Source organism: Peromyscus eremicus, chromosome 16_21, assembly GCF_949786415.1.
Source record: "Peromyscus eremicus chromosome 16_21, PerEre_H2_v1, whole genome shotgun sequence".
NCBI classification, from domain to species: Eukaryota; Metazoa; Chordata; class Mammalia; order Rodentia; family Cricetidae; genus Peromyscus; species Peromyscus eremicus.
Window position 1 is genome coordinate 46,053,061 of NC_081432.1, and position 20,027 is coordinate 46,073,087.

The window sequence follows — 20,027 nt, forward strand, 5'->3', positions numbered from 1 at the left end:
TTGCACCATTTCCTCGAATATTAGTAGTCACATAAACCCTTCAAAATGTCCCTGACAAAGTGCCAAAATAGCAAAATTCATTATGAAGTTTATTGCATAATATTCACAGCCATATTTGTAAATATGAATACAAGTGCCTGTCTCATTTCATCATTTCAAAGAACTATCACTTTGCATTTCAAATCTGTGTTCATCAAGTAATGCAATAATGATCAGCACTTGGAATTTGAACATGAGAACTAATCAGTAGATCTGTATCAAAGAAGCAAGATCATTTTAATTAACTACATTTAAACATGTTCTATATGAACGGGACAATGACTAATAAGGAAACCAATCACTATGCATCACATTCAGTTGCAGCAATTCTGTCAGAAATTGTATTTCCAAAGCCATCCTAATCTAATAATATTTTTAAAAAAGCACTCAAGTTGACTAGTCATCATTTTCCTCAGTTGTAAACATTTTCAAAACCCTTATATTGAATATTCTGGTTTGATTCACAAGTATATATTTTATACAGATGTATATTAGTATTCATATTTTGCTCATACGCATATGTTATGCATGCACTTTGAAACTGGATATAATTATGTAGAGTGTCTAGGAAACCCCTACTCAAAGGAATTTCAGCAATTCTTTTTCATAGAACTATGATTGCTTTAGAGGAAAGACAATTAATATTGATGATGTGTGTTTGACAGCAGATTCCTGGCTATATCAACAGGTAAAATCAGCCTAAGGAAGTCACAAAATTCTCACATAACAACAACAAAAAAATGAAGTATATCTACTGTTAACCTTCAGAAACTCCACATTGCAAACATATTCAAGGATTATCTCATTTATTAACTCTAAAAGAAGAAAGGGCTATAAAGTATAGGAAATGTAGCTATTTTATAAAAATTAAGAGCTAAATATGGCATAAATATAACAATAAGCCACATTTATCAAAACATAAGTAAGATTTTATAATGATATATATTACTTTGGTATATTCATTCTCAACAGGGACAGTAGAAGGAAGATAGGAGAGAACAGAAAATGAGATAATGTTAGTCAACATGAAAGGGATTTTGAGTAAACCAGGTGGAAATCTACTACCTAGTAAGCCAATTGTTGTAGAATATTATTTTAAGGTATATTACTTTTGTTTATGCTCTGGAACATTTGTTTAATGGTGCCAAGATGTGTTACATTTGTTTGATTAAATAAAATTCACCTACAGTCAGGAAGCTGAGTCAGCAACTAGCTAACAGGAACTGATAGGGAGGAGCCAGGTGGAGAGGACTTTAAGTCGGGGCCAAGAGAAGCATGAGGGCTATTTGGAGGAAGCAAGCAAGGAGAGGAAGTGGGCTACTTGCTGCTCAGCCTTTCTTGGGGCCAGAATTCCACCTTAACCTTAGAATCTGGAGTTCTTTAGAGGGACGAAGATTTAGTTAAGGTCCCTTCATAGCTTTGAAAGAGTCTGTGTCTGAGGGAACAGAATCCTCTCTGGTTAAGGCCCTTGCAGCCTCACTGCTGCTGGTATTGGCTGAGCCACAGTTGCTGAATCAGACAGCCATGGCTTAAAAGGCAGCAACAATTAAAAAAAAGGACCACAGCCAATTTAAAAGCCTAAAAGAGACATTGAAAATGAGACCATAAAAGGCTAGACAAAACTGGAGCAGCAAGTTGTCACCAAACACAAACCCCATTGCCAAGTATAATGTACCTTTAAAAGAGTTCTTAGGTCAGGTTGAACCCAGAGATTCACAAACTATATGACTTCTTGCCATTCTCCTTGGCTACACAACAGAACCAGTTTCTAAGGGCTTCTTGTCCAATATACCACACACCTTGAATGCAATATATAGAGAAATTAAACAGGAACTCAGGGTGATTCTTCCTTGATGCTGGCTAGCTCTCATAGTATGGTGGGACTGTATAGGTGGCTGGGGGAGTGAAAGTTGAATAGGCATTAACAATCATGCTCAGCTGTTAACTCTATGAACTATAATGATCTTCAAGAAAGGTGCTGTCATGGGTGCGAGAATAGCATGAATGTAACAGGGGTAAACAACCCATATGCCATTGCATTTGAGGATTGATGTACAAGGATAAACCCATACCTAGTATGTGAATATGGTTTCAAACCAACAACTTAAGAGATCTTAGTCCCTGGCAAGGAATTTAAGACTTCTGCTTACCTAAATTGACTTAGCACCAAACCATCTTCTAAATACCTATGTGTATAGCCACAGACAAAGCTTCTCTCATAGTTAAATGAGATGTCTCTCCTTGCAGTGAACAAGATGATAGAAAAGACATAAGCCTGCACATAGATTCTCAGAGTAAAGGAAAGTTGAGGGCTCAGCTCTAAACAAGGCACTTAAACTGCCCCTTAAAGCCCAAGGTATGTTGTAGAACAGTGGGTAGAAAGAATGTAAGAGCAGAAGTTAGAAAAAAGGACAGTGAAATACCACATCCAAGCATGACATGGCCGTGGGAATCATGAACTCCCAATAGCTGTGCCTACCAGTGTGGACCTATAGAGTCTGACACTCAAAAGAGCCAACTATGAAGGGTGAAGAGGCTCACAGTTCCCTACCAAGGATTGCTGATCTATTGGTAACTAATGGATTTTGGGAGAAAGGTGGGGATATTATCTAACTGTGTACCTGCTTGTGAACCCACTAGGCTCTGGTAATTAGTAGCAAACCCATAGCAGCACAAATGATCCTAGTTAAACTCTGGATTATCAAACAAACCGGAAACTACTAAATATGGGCAGAGATTTGTAAGAAAGAAGGGGAAGAGAGGAGTGGGAAAGAAATAGGAAAGGAGGAGTCTAAGAGGATAATAATAGTTTTGGAGTACTTTGATTTGAGCTAAATGAATAAGAAAATAAATAAGTAAATAAACAAAATATCTCCCTGGCAATCATAAATAGTAAAGTGTATGAAAGATTTTTTTTAAGTAATAATCAGAGAGGAAGGTTACTAGCTCTTGTAGGAGCCAACAAAATTAACAATCACCCAAAAGTATGAATAAATTGTCCAACACAATTTACCAGATTATGATATAGGTAGCAGACCCTGATGTTGATTTTCCTGAAATATCATGCTGATACACTGCTATGCTAAGCATTTTGCAATGTGAGTTTAAGAATAGCCATATTAGAGCAAATAGAGTAACGAATACTTAACTTATATCATAAGCTCAGACCTGCACCAACCAAGGTAATATACTTATTTACCCATTGAACCTATCTGCTTTAATATTGTAATGCAGTTTTTAACTTAATATGACTGAAAAAATTCCACAAATGTTATTGAGTTGCTTTTTTTTCTTACATAAATTGGATCAAAATCATCCTACCTCAAACTCCAGGATGAATACAAATCAGGTAAGCTCATTCATTGAATAATTTTTTCCTAAATATTTAGCCAAATGTTATAGCATTCAAACACAAGCAGTTAATATCTATTATCAGTATATTGCACCCAGTCTCAAACCTTTCAAATGTTGATAATTTTATTTCTTCTACTGACAACTTTATTGTTTGCCTACTTAGTCCCATTTCCTAGTCTCCTCTTATTATTTTTAATCCTTTCTGTAGTTTATTTCTTATCCAGGACAGCTTTTCTTTAGAAATTTCTTCCTCCATTTTTGAATGTAATCTGCTTTAGGCTTTGATGGAATCAATAGTATATAATTGCATGTTTAATGAAGGTTCTACTCTCTATTTAAAACAGAGCCTCTTTGCTTGTTAACCTTTGAAAATTGTCTATTATCACTTAGGGAATAAAGCATATATTTTTCTATTTTTCTAACCTGTTCACTTTCCATTTTTATAACGAATACCTGAGATAAACACCTATAAAGAGAAAAGATGTGTTTTACTGTAAACTCATGTAGACCTTGGATATAGGGCCAGATATAACATCATGACAGAAGAGTATGGCCAGTAGAAATTTCTCATTTCATGACTTCAAGTGATAATAGTAGAGGAGAAGGCTGAAATGAAGCCTCATTTTTTCATTCAAACAAATGACAGCTCTTGGAGGCACAAAGACTTCTTTAAAGGATCCACCATCTGCAAAAAGTCGCCCCTGAAAATCAACCCTTTACCATCTAAACTTCTGGGGGACACATAAGCTGTACCTTAGTTCCACACTATTGAATCTCATGTAAAATGTTTAAAAAAAAAAACACTGAAAAATGTTCTATGTAAATGTATTTCTGTGCATTCTTAAAAAGTGTAGAATTTGACAGAAGTACTAAAATACATATTCAAAGAGAAAATGAAGGAAAGGACTAGTAGAAACAATATAATGTAACAAAATTCAATATTAACAAAATTAATAAAACTCAATAGGTAAAAAAATAAGAAACATGAAAGAGGAAGGAAGAAATGAGTAGTGGAATTCATCAGGTACAATGGTATAAGTGTCTTGAGTTGGAAGGCATATAAACAACCAACAAAAGTCTAGAACATTAAACAAACCAACAAAACAAGAAACAAACAGAGGAGCAGAGAGAGGCACTTTCTGAACTCAGAGAAGGGGTTGAGTCAAGGTCAGACTTTTCTAATTATTGGTGAAGATAAAGGCAGCTCTTCTGTCCCATACTTTCTGACAGGATCATCACTGCACTGAAGTTGAGCTCTTAATTAGGAAACTGAGAACTGGTATGTTCCAGGACATTCGTGTGTTGAAACGAGAATGAATCCCAGTGTGGTGACATTTGAAGGTGGAGTTAATTGGAGGAAACTGTTTTGATGAGATTATGAGAATGAGTGTGTCATAATGGAATCAGTGTCTCATAAGGAACATTTTATCTTTCCATTGCAACCATTTGTCTCCTTCCTTAATATGTGAATGAAAGTGAGAAATTAAGCTGTATGTTAGAGTCAAACTTTCCGTAGCCTTCATCTCAGAACCAGTCAGAACATTGACAAAGTTGATATTTTTAAAACAAAATCTTAGGTATTTACATTGAATAAAGCCCATTTAAAATATTACAAGTACAGGCATGAAATATATTTAAATAAATACATAAATAAATAAATACAGAAAATTATAAAAGAAGATACAAGATTTCTGGACTGAATCAGAATAAAATCGAAATTCATTGTACATGGACTGACATTTCTATAGGTGATACAGAAGCATTTATGTCAAATTCTTTATGTAGTATGTAAAGTAATTCTAATGTTTGTCTTAATAAAGTAATTTTATAGTAAAACAAATTCAGGGTAACTACACATGGCATAAAGCTCCTGGAAGAACAAGCTAGTAAATTTAATGTGTATAAGAATCATAACAAATTTTATTGCATGAAGTGTCTTCCATATTATAGGGAACTTCTCAGCCTTAATTATTTTTAACATAATCTTTTTATTCATCATTTGGGAACTTCACATAATGCACCCCTATCATCTTTACTTTCCAATCCTCCCATGTCCACTGCTCCACCTGTATGGCCTGTCCTGAAAAATAAAAAAAAAAAAAAATCAAAAACAAACAAACAAAAACCACAAGTGCAATTTGTGTTGTCCATATAGTCAATGGAGTATGTCAAACTTCTGGTGGCTGGCCCCTTCAAGAAAAGTGAGTCCTTCCCCACCTCCACCCTTTCCAGTTGCCCTTTATTGTGGAGAGCTACACTTCAACATCCTTATCACAAATTTTTAATTCTTTTAACTTTTACTGATTCTTTGTGGATTTCACATCATGCCTTCTATCCCACTCATCCTGTCTCTTCCCTTGCAACTACCTCACCCCCAAACAAAACAAAATTTTAAAGAAAAAACCAAAGACTCAAGGGGCATCACTACAGCTTTCATATGACAATTTTTAGGAGTTCTCTTTGATGGTTTCCTCTCTAGGCGGTTGCTTTTTGGTGGATGGGAGTTGGAATTGTCACAGAAGCCTCTACATCTCTCTCAACTGTGAGTTCACAGTTATAAATACTACTGCAGAATAAGTTTTCTTGTCCTTTACAGTCAGTAGGTACTCAGACCATGGATAAACCACCTGGCTTCCTATATCAGCATGTGCAATGGAACTCAACATGGTCTCCAGTGGCAGTATAGACCACACACACACACACCAACACAGTCCCTGGCGGCAGCCAGGCCCACTGACATCAACATGGCTTCAGGCAGCAGCAAAGGTCATGGACACTCCCATGGTACATTCAGTGGTAACAAAGGCCACTCACAGATATCAACTCTGCCCCTAGCTGCTGCAGGACCATGAACCCCCAACATGGCCCTTGTCAGCAGCATGAACCATTAACTTCAGCACGATTCCTGGAGGCAGCATGGTCTACAGACATCAATAAGGCTTTGGGTGCAGCAAAGACCAAGGACATATGCATGGCCTTCTTGGTAATATGGGCCACAGATATCAACATGATACAGACACGGCCCCTTCTGGCAGCATAGTCCACAGACATCAACATGGCCTCATGAGGAGGGTCAAAGCAAAGAAATCCACATGGCCTTTGGTAGTACCACAGACCACATGAGACATGTATAGTGTAGCAGGACCATGGTCCCAGACATGCCCCCCCACACACACACACACCCTAGGTGGCAGCATGGTCCACAGATGTCAGCATTGCCTCAGGTGGCAATATAGGCCATGTAAATCAACATGCTCTCGGGCAGCAGCTCAGGCTTTGAGCATAGATATTTTTCAGCCTCTCTCCTCAATGCATGCACAACTCTGTCCCTCCATCATTCTCACCACTAGATCAAATACTGGACCATTACTGAGACTTCTTTGATAAAGCCACATTTCAGGTTTTCATCTTTGGTGATGAGGAAGTGCTCTAGGATCTGGTTCTAGAACATGGATCCTCCTAACAGTCAAGCAGCCAATAGATGGAGTAGGCGTTGGGGCTGCCTGATTCAAAGCACTGGATCTGGGACTTGAAGGCAGCCTAGTTGGTCCTACCACCTTTCACATGTCACATGTTGCGCTCTTCCAGCAGGCCACCATGCTCACCCTTAATTATTTTTATGTAGCCATTTCATCTCATCAATACTTTCACAATATCATGAATAGAGAGGTAACTGTATGTATTCCATGAGTATAGTCATTTAACCAGAATAATTCTCAGCTATGTAATTTTAAATACCATGAAGGGAATAGTTTTTTATACATGGGACTCCTGAAGGAGTGAATATAGTTTTACTGTAACCCAGCAGTATCAGGCACTGATAAAAGAAGTAGCTGTGAAAGGTATTTTATAGACTACTCAGGAAGCAGATTTGAGAGAGTTGAGCCATAACTTTAAAACTGAACCAGGAAGGTATTTTTATAAAATATTATATTATGTGGGATGTGGTAGTTTAATCCAAGATGTCACCATGGTCATTCTGTCATAAATGTTCATTGTCTTTCATTTAGGAGCCTTCTTTCCATACATGCATTTAAAGTTTGGTGATACGCTAAGCTTTTAAAGAGGTTGCATCGGGTGCCTGTGATGTACCTTCATGGCACTTCCCTATATGTTTATTAGTGCAATGCTAGGTGCCTATTTGTTATTTTATGAGGTATTTGAAGAAATTTCTTAAGAAGCAAGCTTGGTATACATATATGTTTGGTATACAAGATAGACTTTTGGAAACCAACTTGAATCCAATTCTTCAGAAACAGAATAATTAAAATATGACACTCAAAATGTGAATCATATTACACAGTAAGAAGGAGTCAGGCTATCATTTTGATGGTTGAAAGCTTCTTAAGTTATACAGTTATGAAGGAAGAGTTAGAATTATTTTAATCCAACTAGTCATTGAATAAAATCTTGACTTGTAAAACCTGAAGTTATAGTAGGAAATAATTTGGCAATAATTTCATAAGGACTAGGAGAAGGAATAGAAGTAGAAAAAAATAATACCTGAGGTATTAGATGTGTCAAGAGAAAAATACTTTAAAGCAAACAAAATAATATCAAGGTAAGACTGCATAGATGACTCTAATGATGAAATAGGGAGACCTTTCATGGATGTTGTGTACTAGCCTCCTTAGCTTTCATTCCAAACACATGTTACTTTGTTTCTCCAAAATCTCTATCAGGAAAGTATAAACCACATAGTCCAGCTTCCCTTCTTCTTAAATATGTAAGTGATTCGGGTTATATAATTCTGATCCAATAATCACTCAACACAAAGTTTATACTCAAAACTGTTTCAAATTAAGAAAAAATGTAAATGCATGAGTTACCTATTTTACTGTTTTAGATATTGGCAGATATAATATAGACCTGTGATATCTATTTAAATAATGTTGCATTAATCATGACAGCACTCCTATTGCATTGATAATATGGTCAAGTTTCTGACTCATGTTTCCATGTAATGATGAATATTTTAAGAGATAATCCTCACAATTTAAGAGATGAATTGATTAAATGTAAGTGGGTGGGTTTAGAAGCTGTATCTAAAACTTTCAATTTCAACCTTTCTGGTTAAGGGAAGATTTGCAAAAATGCAAAGTCCTAGTTTTCTTTCCCGCTGTTGTGATAATATAGATCAATGTAGGCAATAGAAGGAGGAAGGGATTATTTCAAGGTAGAGTCCATCATCATAGGGATGTCAAAGCAGCAGGAATCAGAAATAGCTTTTCACATTATTTCTGTAATGAAGAATAAACTCCAGTAACTCAAAACATACGTGCTTGTAGTCTGCTTGCCTTCTCTATGTAAGCAATTCAAGATCCATTGACCCCAAAATATTGTTGCCAACAGTGGGCAGATCTTCTCTGCTAAATTACTATAATAAAGACAATACCCCACAGACATGACCACATGCCAACCTAATCTACACAATCCTTGTCCAAAACTCTTCCTAGGTGATTCTAGATTGGGCTCAACTTTCTTTTCTAATTATTTGTTGCTTTTAATAGAAATTCAACCAAAATAGGAGTTGTGAATTTTGATGCCCATAATACAGAAAAGAGAATTTTTTATAGTACTAAATATTTACAGCAGGAAACATATGTTAACATTTAAATATCAAAAGATGTTTATATATTTCACACACACACACACACACACACACACACACACACACACATATATATACACACACACATACATAACCATACACACAGACATATATGAGATCATGGAGAAATCAATGCATGGTGGAAAATAAAGAGCCCAGAAATAGGAAAGAAATAATGTTGGCAACAGGATTAAATGTTCTTTTGAGGCAAAAAAAGAAAAGATGCAGAGAGAACAGGGTCTACTGGTGGAATCTTTTGTTTCTTTGACTTACAGCAAATCCGAATGACTGACAACCCAGTAGGTATGCTCTAATGCTTAGCACAAACACAGGCTTGACAATTAGCTATGTCTTTTCTTGGGAACATTTTTGAATTTCATCTTTCTACAGGATTAAGTTACTGAAATAACCATCTGAATGACATATTCTAGCTATCCTGATCTATTTAACATGATTTTTTTTCTATATTATGGAGACAAAGTGAATATTGACTATTTCAAAAGCCGTACTGATTTTATAATATTAAATATGTCTCTGTGGCTTTGGCTTGACATAATGTTATTGTTTTCCTTTATCAATCATATTAGCTGTATAACAACATTGTACAAATATAATTAAAGAAACATTATCTAGATGATATAATACATAAAATTCATAATCAACTTTCCTTTTAGTTGATCATCACTTAACTTTCTAATCTCTCAGGGTAGAACTGCATTTCTGAACTCTATGACACAGAGGTGAATTATAATAATTTTCCTATGTTCTTGTAATTGATATAACTATAGAAAGTAATTTATAATCACTGTTGCTGAGAATGTAAACCGGCACAGACACTATGGAAATCTGCATGGGAGTTTCTTAAAACTTCTAAATATAAGGTTGGTGAGACGGAACACTGTGTACCCACTATCAAGCCTGATGATTTGAGTTCAAGTCCTCAATTTCACATGGTGAGAGAGAGAATAAACTCCCATAGATGTTCCTCTAACCTATATAAAAATGATATGGTAGATACCCTATACCTTTGAAAAAATCTACAAGTAGAAGTTCATTATGATTCTGGCAACCCACCAGTACACTATAGAATATATCAAAGATACTTGAACATTCCTTTTCACTTATTGATGTTCAATTAACAATAGCAAGAAAATTAAATATATTATAATTTCTTTTAGTTTAGTTTAGTAATATATATATATATATATATATATATATATATATATATATATGATTTAGTAGTCTATAAACATTAGGTTAGAATCATGATTTCTCTTTTGTTTATTGTTATTCTTTGTTGTAAACCTTTTTCAATTGAAAATAGATTCTTCCATGAGGAGTCAGCAAAGTCTGGTACATTCATATGAGGCAGGACAAAGCCCCATGCATCAAGGCTGAGCAAGATGTCCCACCATAGGTAATGGGTTCCAAAAAGTCAGCTCATGCACCAGGGATAGATTCTGATTCCACTGCCAGGGGCCTCTTCAGAGGAGGGGATGTATGGTTTCCCGGGGATGGAGGAAGGCTCAGGGGAACAGGAGAAGGAATCTGTGGTTGGTATGTAAAATGAGTTTTTTAAAAAATCCTAAATAAAAAAAAAAGAAAATCGATTCTTCTCTCATAAAATATAACCCAAGCATAGTTTCCCCTCCTTCCACTATTTCTAGGTGCCTCCACCAACCCTCTTCCCCAGATTCACTCTCCCTTCATTTCCACTTCACAATAGGACAGATCTCCAAGAGCTGACAGCCTGACAGAACAAAACAAGATAGAATAAGACAAGGCAAAACCCCTCATACCAAGGAAGGACAAGGCAACCCAAAAGGAGGAAAAGAATCTCACTGTTAGGCATCTCACAAGAACAATAAGCTAACACTCTAACATGTATGCAATGAACCTGGTGTAGACCCATGCAGGCCCTGTGCTTGCTGTTTCAGTCTCTGTGAGCCCACCTGAGTCCTGCTTAGTTGAATCAATAGGCCATGTTTCCCTGGTGTCCTCCATCTTCTCTGACTACTACAGTTTCCCCTCCCCTTTTCATATCAGGTTTTCTGATCTCTAAGGAGAGGGATCCAAGGGGACCTCAGAATTTAGGCTCTCTCTTTCTCTGCATGTCTGGCTATGGGTCTCTGCACCCAGTTCCTTCTGCTACCAGAGGATGCCTCACTGATGATGACTGGACAAGACACAGATAAGTATAAGTATACAAGACCATTAATAATTATACAAACTTAGAATTAATATTTCCATAATAAAAATATTAAATACACAATACTACATAATATCATTGTCTCTACTTGTTATCTGATTTTAGAAACAAATCAATGTGTAACACTATATATATAATTTTTATTCTATATCCCATATTAAGTGTATTCAGCTATTTGACTACAAATGTTGAAAACTGTGAATGAAAAATGCATGACATTTAAACAATTTCATTAATGAGCAAAGAGTGTATTTTAAAGGAAAGTTGCAACATGGAGAAAGAAAGCAGGTATTAAAGTATTATGTTTCTTCATAGTTTTCAATTATTGTAGCCCTTAATAGATACACTGGTTCAGGTATGAAAATATATGATCACCTTTTTCATATCCTTAATAAATTTTATCTCATCCATAGAGTTTTCATAATTTACAAAGATTAGGCATCCTTCACATGAGAAGTCCTTTATATACACTTCACATGGATTATTTGACCCTAATATTCATGAATAATACATATATTGCATTGCTGTGTTTACTGTTTTTAACTTCTGCCATGAGTTCAATGACATGACATCTACAAAATCTCTTTCTTTTATCAATAGTCCTATAGTTTTCCATTTTTAATATATTATTTTCTATAGTGTTTCATAGTGACTGTCTAGTAAAGAGCTGTCATGAGACTTTCTAAATCTTAGTTATTATTGTATACTATTTTAATTTTTGAAATTAAAATATAATTACATCATTTCCATCTCCTTCCCTCCCTCTAACCCTTTCTATGTATTACCCCTTGATCTTTGTCCTCTCTAAAACTCACAGTCTCTATTTCTTTAGCTATTGATACGCACACACACACACATACAATTCCAGAGCTAACCACTTGGAAATCTATTATATCAACAGAGAAATTTCTATCATACATCTGTGATTTTCTTATCAAGCACTTGTTTGTTGCTTTAACACAATATTGTGTTAGTCATAGATTAAATCTACCATGATGCTCAATGGAGGTAAATGTTTTACCCTCTATGAACATATACCTCTACTAATGATAGCTGAGAATATAAACAATTTATAGCTATGGTGTTAGAAATAAGACAAGGCAAGGATGTTCTCACTATAGGGGATATAAATGTATACAAAACACATTAAACAGAGACATTGAAATAAATAGAATTTTTGTGTGTTTAAGGAGAACTGAAGTATCTGAGAAACTCTGTACAAAACGGACTGCATACAATGTGCACACACCCTATAGGTTGAAGAGCGCATGGCAGCTTCTTTGTCAGTGAATGATCACCTGACTTGGAAGGAAGAGGGCAAAGGAATACACATATTATTTAGTAAGCTAGAGGGAAAGTAATCTAACTAACTTGCTACTGGGGGAAATTTGTTTGGAATCTAAAAATAAGGGAATGGTCTTCCACCCTCATCTTCAACTTCAAATTGTATTATAAACACATGGATAGGAAAAGAAGAGAAATTTAAAAGATTGACTCAGTCCCATTCAATTACTGCTGAGGATAGCAAAGAGGCGGGAGTTCTGGAATTTGGAGGCAGGACTCCTTCCAGTGATTTAAACCTGCAAGTTGAGACTCAGATGGAGCTGGAGTCAAATTAGACAGAGCTCTGAGATTAGGCCTATTGGCCACAGAGAGGAGCTTCATCTCACTGAAAACAGTCTAAGGAGCTAAAAGACACATAGTATATTCACAGTTCTTCAGAAATTTGACTTAAACAAATGAGATATTATTGAGCAAAAAAGCAAGGGTTTGTGAAGAAAACCACAGGGAAGTAGATAAAATAAAATAACAGCAATTGAATGATATGTAGGAGATAAAAACTGAAAATGACTCCCATTAATAAGTAAAATTTGCAAAGGGCAGTTTGATCATAATAAATGAAAACACTGCTATTCATAAGAAAAATAAATCAATGAAATTATGAGAGGAAAAAACACAATGAGATAAGTAAAATTTGTTCCATAATAAGTTCACACTTTTACTTAGTATATGAAATAAGGTAAAAAAAAAAGAAATAAGGAGATAAGATAAATAAAAGTAAATGAGTGAAAAATAGAAATAGAGAAAATAGGCAAAAAAATTTTAAATTCAATAAAATTATCAACTGCTCCACATTAATAGTAGAACCAATAAATCCATGTTTTTCAAAACATACATTTACCTAAACTTTGAAAAGCCTTGGGATATTGTTCATTTTCATTAATATTAAATATTACGGAAAATGGTGTCTTTTACTGTTTCTATTCAACATCTTCCTCAAGTTTTTTTTTTTTTTTTTTTTTTTTTTTGGTTTTTCGAGACAGGGTTTCTCTGTGTAGCTTTGCGCCTTTCCTGGGACTCACTTGGTAGCCCAGGTTGGCCTCGAACTCACAGAGATCCACCTGGCTCTGCCTCCCGAGTGCTGGGATTAAAGGCGTGTGCCACCACCGCCCGGCCTTCCTCAAGTTTTATCCACTGTAATATCAACAAAATAATACAAAATTAAACATAGACTGGAAAGCAATATGTTGAACTGTTTTGTTTGGAGAGGGTGTGGTCAACCATATAGAAATCCCTGCTGAATCTGATGAATAAAATAAGAGGCATAGAACTCCTCAAGGTCTTAGGACATAAACTATCAGTAGTACCGAAAGGAAGAATGCCTACGTTTTGGTAGGTACATCTGTTTCTTGATTTCTAGATCTTATTAGGTTATAGGATGCCATGGGCAAAACTACTGGGGCTCTGATGCCTGTGGGATTTTTCATAAATGTCTTTCCACATTTGGCTTCTCCACCATGGCTGATGCAACACCGGTTGAAGCAGAACCTGTCGGTTTGGGTTTCCTCTCTGGAGAATAAGTAAAATGGGCTTCTGATTGCCAGCCACCTGTCAGTATGATTGCCACAGCCAAATCTTGCTGTGGGATGTTCTGTATGGCAAATGTGTTGCTAATTAGTCAATAAATAAAACACTGATTGGCCATTGGCTAGGCAGGAAGTGTAGGCGGGACAAGGAGGAGAATAAAGCTGGGAAGTGGAAGGCTGAGTCAGAGAGACACTGCCAGCCACCACGATGAGAAACAGCATATGAAGATGCCGGTAAGCCACGAGCCATGTGGCAAGGTATAGATTTATAGAAATGGATTAATTTAAGCTGTAAGAACAATTAGCAAGAAGCCTGCCGTGGCCATACAGTTTGTAAGCAATATAAGTCTCTGTGTTTACTTGATCGGGTCTGAGCAGTTGTGGGACTAGCAGGTGAGAGAGATTTGCCCTGACTGTGGACCAGGCAGGAAAACTTAAGCTACAAAATCTCATGAGTTACTTCTGTCCATGCTGCTCTTAACTCACCCCACTGACTGCTCTGTCCCCTCTCTAGTCACAAGGGGTCAGTTTTCATTATCACATCTCCAATTCATTACTCCTCTTGTATAGCCCAAGGTGTTTTGTTTTGTTTTGTTTTGTTTTGTTTTGTTTTGTTTTTTTGCCATCTCTGTATCAGGAATCCAGAGGGCTGGCTGGTGTCTTTTCAAGCAGTTTGTGTAGTGTGGCTGCTGTTGGTTCAATTAATCACTGTTTTGAAAGGACACTGGTCCCAGGACAGCTTGCTGACAGGCTTGCAGACACAACTTGACATTGCTATAAATACATCTGCCACTTTTGTAGAGTTTTATTCTGTACCACCCAACAAACAGGCTTGGCCAGACTCCTTCCTCCCCTTACTAGATAAACTGTTGTCATAGCTACTGAGGAGAAGCAAGTGAATAATTGCATTTCTTGCAATGATTTATATAGAGCTATCAGTTTCTGTTCTAGTACTATACACTGACCTGTTGCTCCTTTGTCTGGAACCCAAAACCCACTGCAAATGTTTGCAGAGACTGTTTTTGCCATGTCCCCTAGATATTGGCCTCTCATCTTCTAATTATTTCTCATACACATGGGCACTGGAATATTGGTGTTCATAGCTTTTCAGCATGTCCTAGTAGCACCTTAGCCTAATGAAATAACATTGTAAGCATTTTTGTCTATATTCAACATAACACTCCTCTTTAGCAGGCTATAGAAAAGATAAGCAACTTAGTCAAGAATAAGTATGAAAATTTGCTGCAGGAAAGAGGAGTGGTAACCCAAACTAAGCTTGTATTTTTTAAAAAAAGGAAAATCACAACTTTGTAAGCTAATTAAAAACTACATTTCTTTACAAAGGGCTTGAGCACAGGTACTCTATGGGTGGACTATAGTTCCCATCAAACACATTGGGCATTAAACAAAAATCTCAGTGCTGAATTGGAATAAATATTCATGACTATTTCTAAGAAAGACTCCAGAGGCCCTGAAAAACAATACAGTGTGTTGTGATTGCCCTTGGATGACCACAGTAAATAGAAGATAAGCCTGTATTGGTGAAGTGGACTTTGGTTGCAGGACAAAGGAAATCAGGCTGGAACTGTCCTAAGAATTTCCTCCCAGATGCACAACTTTGAAAGTACTGGAAAGTGCTGTTCAGTGCACAGATAAAGAAACTTCATCAGTGGAATTAGTCAGTACTGGATTCTGAATTCTACAATACTGACTTTTCTAGGCAAGATGCGTGCAATGGCATATGAGTGGTATAAAAGATATTGGGAAATCAATGACTTTCTGTGTAGACCAGAAATATGCTCTATACGAAGAAATTCAGGCCTGTTACCATAAATCGGGTTTAAAAATCCGTGGAAGTCATAGGCTCTAAATGGAACCCACTACTATAAAATATGTATGTACTTAATAAAGTTGCATCTTTTTAACCATAGATTTGTTCTGCTTTCAAATCTAGCCAAAGAATCTTCTTATATAATGGGTATCAGTTAATGTAGAGAATCAATACTGGAAAATACAGTGCTGAGATATGTAATTTGCAGCTGCTTATAATGTTGGGACCTATAAACTTGATGAAGATCAAAAGGAGATTAGGAAAAACAGGCACAAATGAGACAAAACTGGGATCAGACAGGCTGTGGGCTGGGAAGGAGATGCCACCGGCAGCCAAGAAATTTAGCCATTTATTGTATTCGGGGGAAAAGAAGGGAGTGTCCAGCTAATCTTAGTGGAAGATCGCAGCAGGAGTACATAGTGGTCATGCAGTCTTTGGGAGCAAGGAAGCTGCAGTCAGAGCCTTCTGGATATGATGCTTCCCTGCTAGAGGTCAGTTGTTACACACACCCTGCTTTAGCAAAAATCCCATTCTCAGGCCTGGGGAAACCATGCCATTTCCTTGAGACCTCTTAGAAATGGCTTTCCTCAAGTCACACAAGGGTATATTTGCTCCCTATGGTAACTCTTTGAATGCTCAGCTGCTAATGGCATATATATATATATATATGTCATCTTCTATCCTCAAGAGATCACCATAGAAGAAAAGAAAAAATGGCTCAAAAGATTGGGAGAAAAGCTGTGAAATGCTTCTTCTGTAAACATCATGGATATTGCACTCTTGTACTCCCTGCTGTTGTGGTTACCTGCACATGATCCGTACAAGAAAAAGCCAACAAGATCAGTGAGTATTTTAGCAGAACTAATTGGATTCAGTACTTTGCAAACTATGTAAATTAATAAAATGAGAGGAAATGAAACACAAACTCGAGAAATGAATATGTTGGGGTGTGAACAGGGGTAGTTGACAGTAAATATGATCCATGTATAAATGTGTGAAATTGCCAAAGAATAAATCATATATTTCCTCACTTTTGTGGTGGTCTGAATGAGATCAATCCCCATACACTCATGTGTTTGAATACTGGGTCCCCAAATAGTGAAACTGCTGAGGAGGCATTAAATGAGGTGGTCTCTTGTTGAAGGAAGTATGTCACTGGTAGTGGAATTTGAGGTTTCAAAATCCTGAGCTATTACCAGGGTGTGTGTTTCTCATTCTGTCTCTTGCTTGCAGATTCTGAGTAAACTCTCAGCTACAGCCATACCTGCCTGCCTGCCTGCTGTCATGTCATGGGATCTGAAACTACAAGTTTCCAATAAACTCTTTTTGTGTTTCTAATTTCTTCATCCATTCTTTAATCTCAACATATACCACGGGTTATCAATACTGACTGATCTTCTCTGCTCCACTAAGTATAGGTGAATTAGAGGTTCTCTTCTCATTCCAAGATGACTGTATTTATTTGCAGTTCACAATATAAGTAAAGCTCTTCAAAGATGTTGTACACATCAGGTAACAGGAGTACATACACTCCCTGCATACACCTTTTCAAAGAGGAAACGGACATAGAATACAAGTAGGATACTTACCTGCCTTGAAGGAAAGCTGAGTTTACTTTTTGTTTGTTTGTTTTTGGTCCGTTTTGTTTTGTTTTTATTTTGTTTTGTTTTGTTTTTGTCCTCTACAGGTTGGTCCTCCTATCCATCCACTACTCTCCAATGTTCTCAGTTCTTTCCCTATTTCCCTTTAGAGTTTACTCAACTCTGATAATACTTTAAGCCTAAATATTCTGCATACTATAGGGGGCAACAACTCTACAAGTCAGTGTGCATCCTCTGGTCACCATGAGTCGTCATCACACACAGGCAACATTGGCATCCCCATCAGAAGAAAGGCTACTGATGACTTTACTTTAAAATATCCTTTATTGATACCAGGGAGTGCAGTGGTAACAAGCTACATCTTGTCTTCCACTAATTCCTTTATAGTTTTTGCAAGCTGTTCCTCCAATTTTATTTTAGAAAAATACTCATAAGCCAACATTTTTCTCTCATTTATCTCATCCTAGGAAATCTGATTCAATAGTAATCTTACCACATCCAAATTTCAAGTAACTTAGACAAGCCCAGTCACCTGATCTCTTATTTTTATTTCCTCCTAAATATTCAGGTATTTATGGACCTTAACTTCAAGCTAGTCTAAATCATTCAGATCCACATACCTCATAAAGGTTATATCCCACATGAGGCTCAATAAAGTCACTAAAATCCCATACCAATCACAAGGATCCCACTGAATTAACATCTTTCTTAACTCTCCTGTGAACACAATTCTCAGCTCAGTTAAATAGGAATCAAATAATTCCCCTTGCATATCTAATTCTTTTACTAATATGTTTCCTTTCTCTGTCATCTCAGGGACTGTGATACTCATGGACCTTTGGTTTTTCTTTTGTTTATTTATTTTTTTGTTGTTGTTTATTTGTTTTTTAAGACAGGGTTTCTCTGTGTAATAGCCCTGGCTGTTCTGGATCTCACTTTGTAGACCAGGCTGGCCTCAAACTCATTGACATCCACCTGCCTCTGCCTCTCAAGCGCTGGGAATAAGGTGTGCATCCCCACCACCCGAATTAATGGGACCTTTGTAAGTAGTAACCAAATGTCTCCAATAGCTCTATTGGAAGCAAAACCACAGTTCCCACTATGGGATATGATAGTTTATTTGGGGGTCAAGTATGAGTGAGTATGGCCCAGGAATACATATTCTGGTTACCCAAAGTCTTGTTCCAATGTGGTAATGGCGTCATTAAGTGTTTGTACTGACAGAAGGAAGAAAGGTATAAATTATGACATTTTAAAATACAGTGGTGGAATGATCAGGTAAGATTACATCAAAGCAAAGTTATATCTGTTATAGTCCTCAAGTCATGTTTGATAACATTCTTAGCATTTGGATTTGTAGTAGTTAGTGTCTTAAAAGCGTAATTTAAATGAAACTGATAGTCACAATAATGTTAGATTAGACACAGGGATAGTCAATAAAAGGCTATCAAAGAGATTCAAAGTAACCCAAGTCAATCTAGATTGGATCTTCAATACTTTATTGTTTCACAATCATTAAATATGATCATTCAGTCTTGTGGAATTCTTAACAGGGATACAGTATTTTCATCTCTCTTATCTGTCAGAAATTTCAGGTCACAGCTAGTATGAGCCACTGTTGGTCCTGAGGAGTACTTTCTACTATTCCTCATCCACACACTTCTTCCTACTTGTCTGATTATTCAGGTGGCTTTTTAGATTTTTGGATCCCAGAAGAGGTTGTTTGACATGGATTCAACTTTTTCTCTCTGTAGGAAACTGCCAGATACTACCATTATTTCCTGCCTTTCTCTCTTTTCCTGCCAAATCAGAGCTTAGTATAGACAGAAGCATCCATATATCCTTTTTGCCATTGTAATATCCTTTTGTATATACAATTTCTTTCTAGACACACAGCTATTTCTCTGTTGCATGCCTTATTGCCTATAGTAATACAGGCAATAGTCACCACTGTTTGATTGAAATCCCATCCAAAACACACACACACACACACACACACACACACACACACACACACATACACACACACACACACACACACACACACACACACACACACACACACGGTATGCATGTGTATATATATAGTCAATCTTTCTAGTCAGTCAGCCATTTATGGGTGTACAGACACTTGAACAGCGGGCCCTACTGATCATGTACACATATAACCTCATATAACACAGATGAAGATAGCCATATGGAGATTCCTACCAGGGATATTCCATGCTCAGTTGTTCGAGACTTGTTTGCATGTCTTATCACCAATAGCAAGGTGCATATACTTGTAACTACAGCAACAAGGAACACCATCCCATAGCACACGGAAAGGGTAGCTGTATCAAGATTGAATCTGGGGTCATTTGATTCTAATGTGGACTATCTTCAACTGCATGTGGTGTCATCCATCACAGTGCCATGTAATTACTTCTTCCTTACACATCTTCAGTTCTTCGAATCCCAGTTTAAGTGACAAAGTATGCTGAATGACTTTGTCTTAGTCAATGTGCTAGTGCTA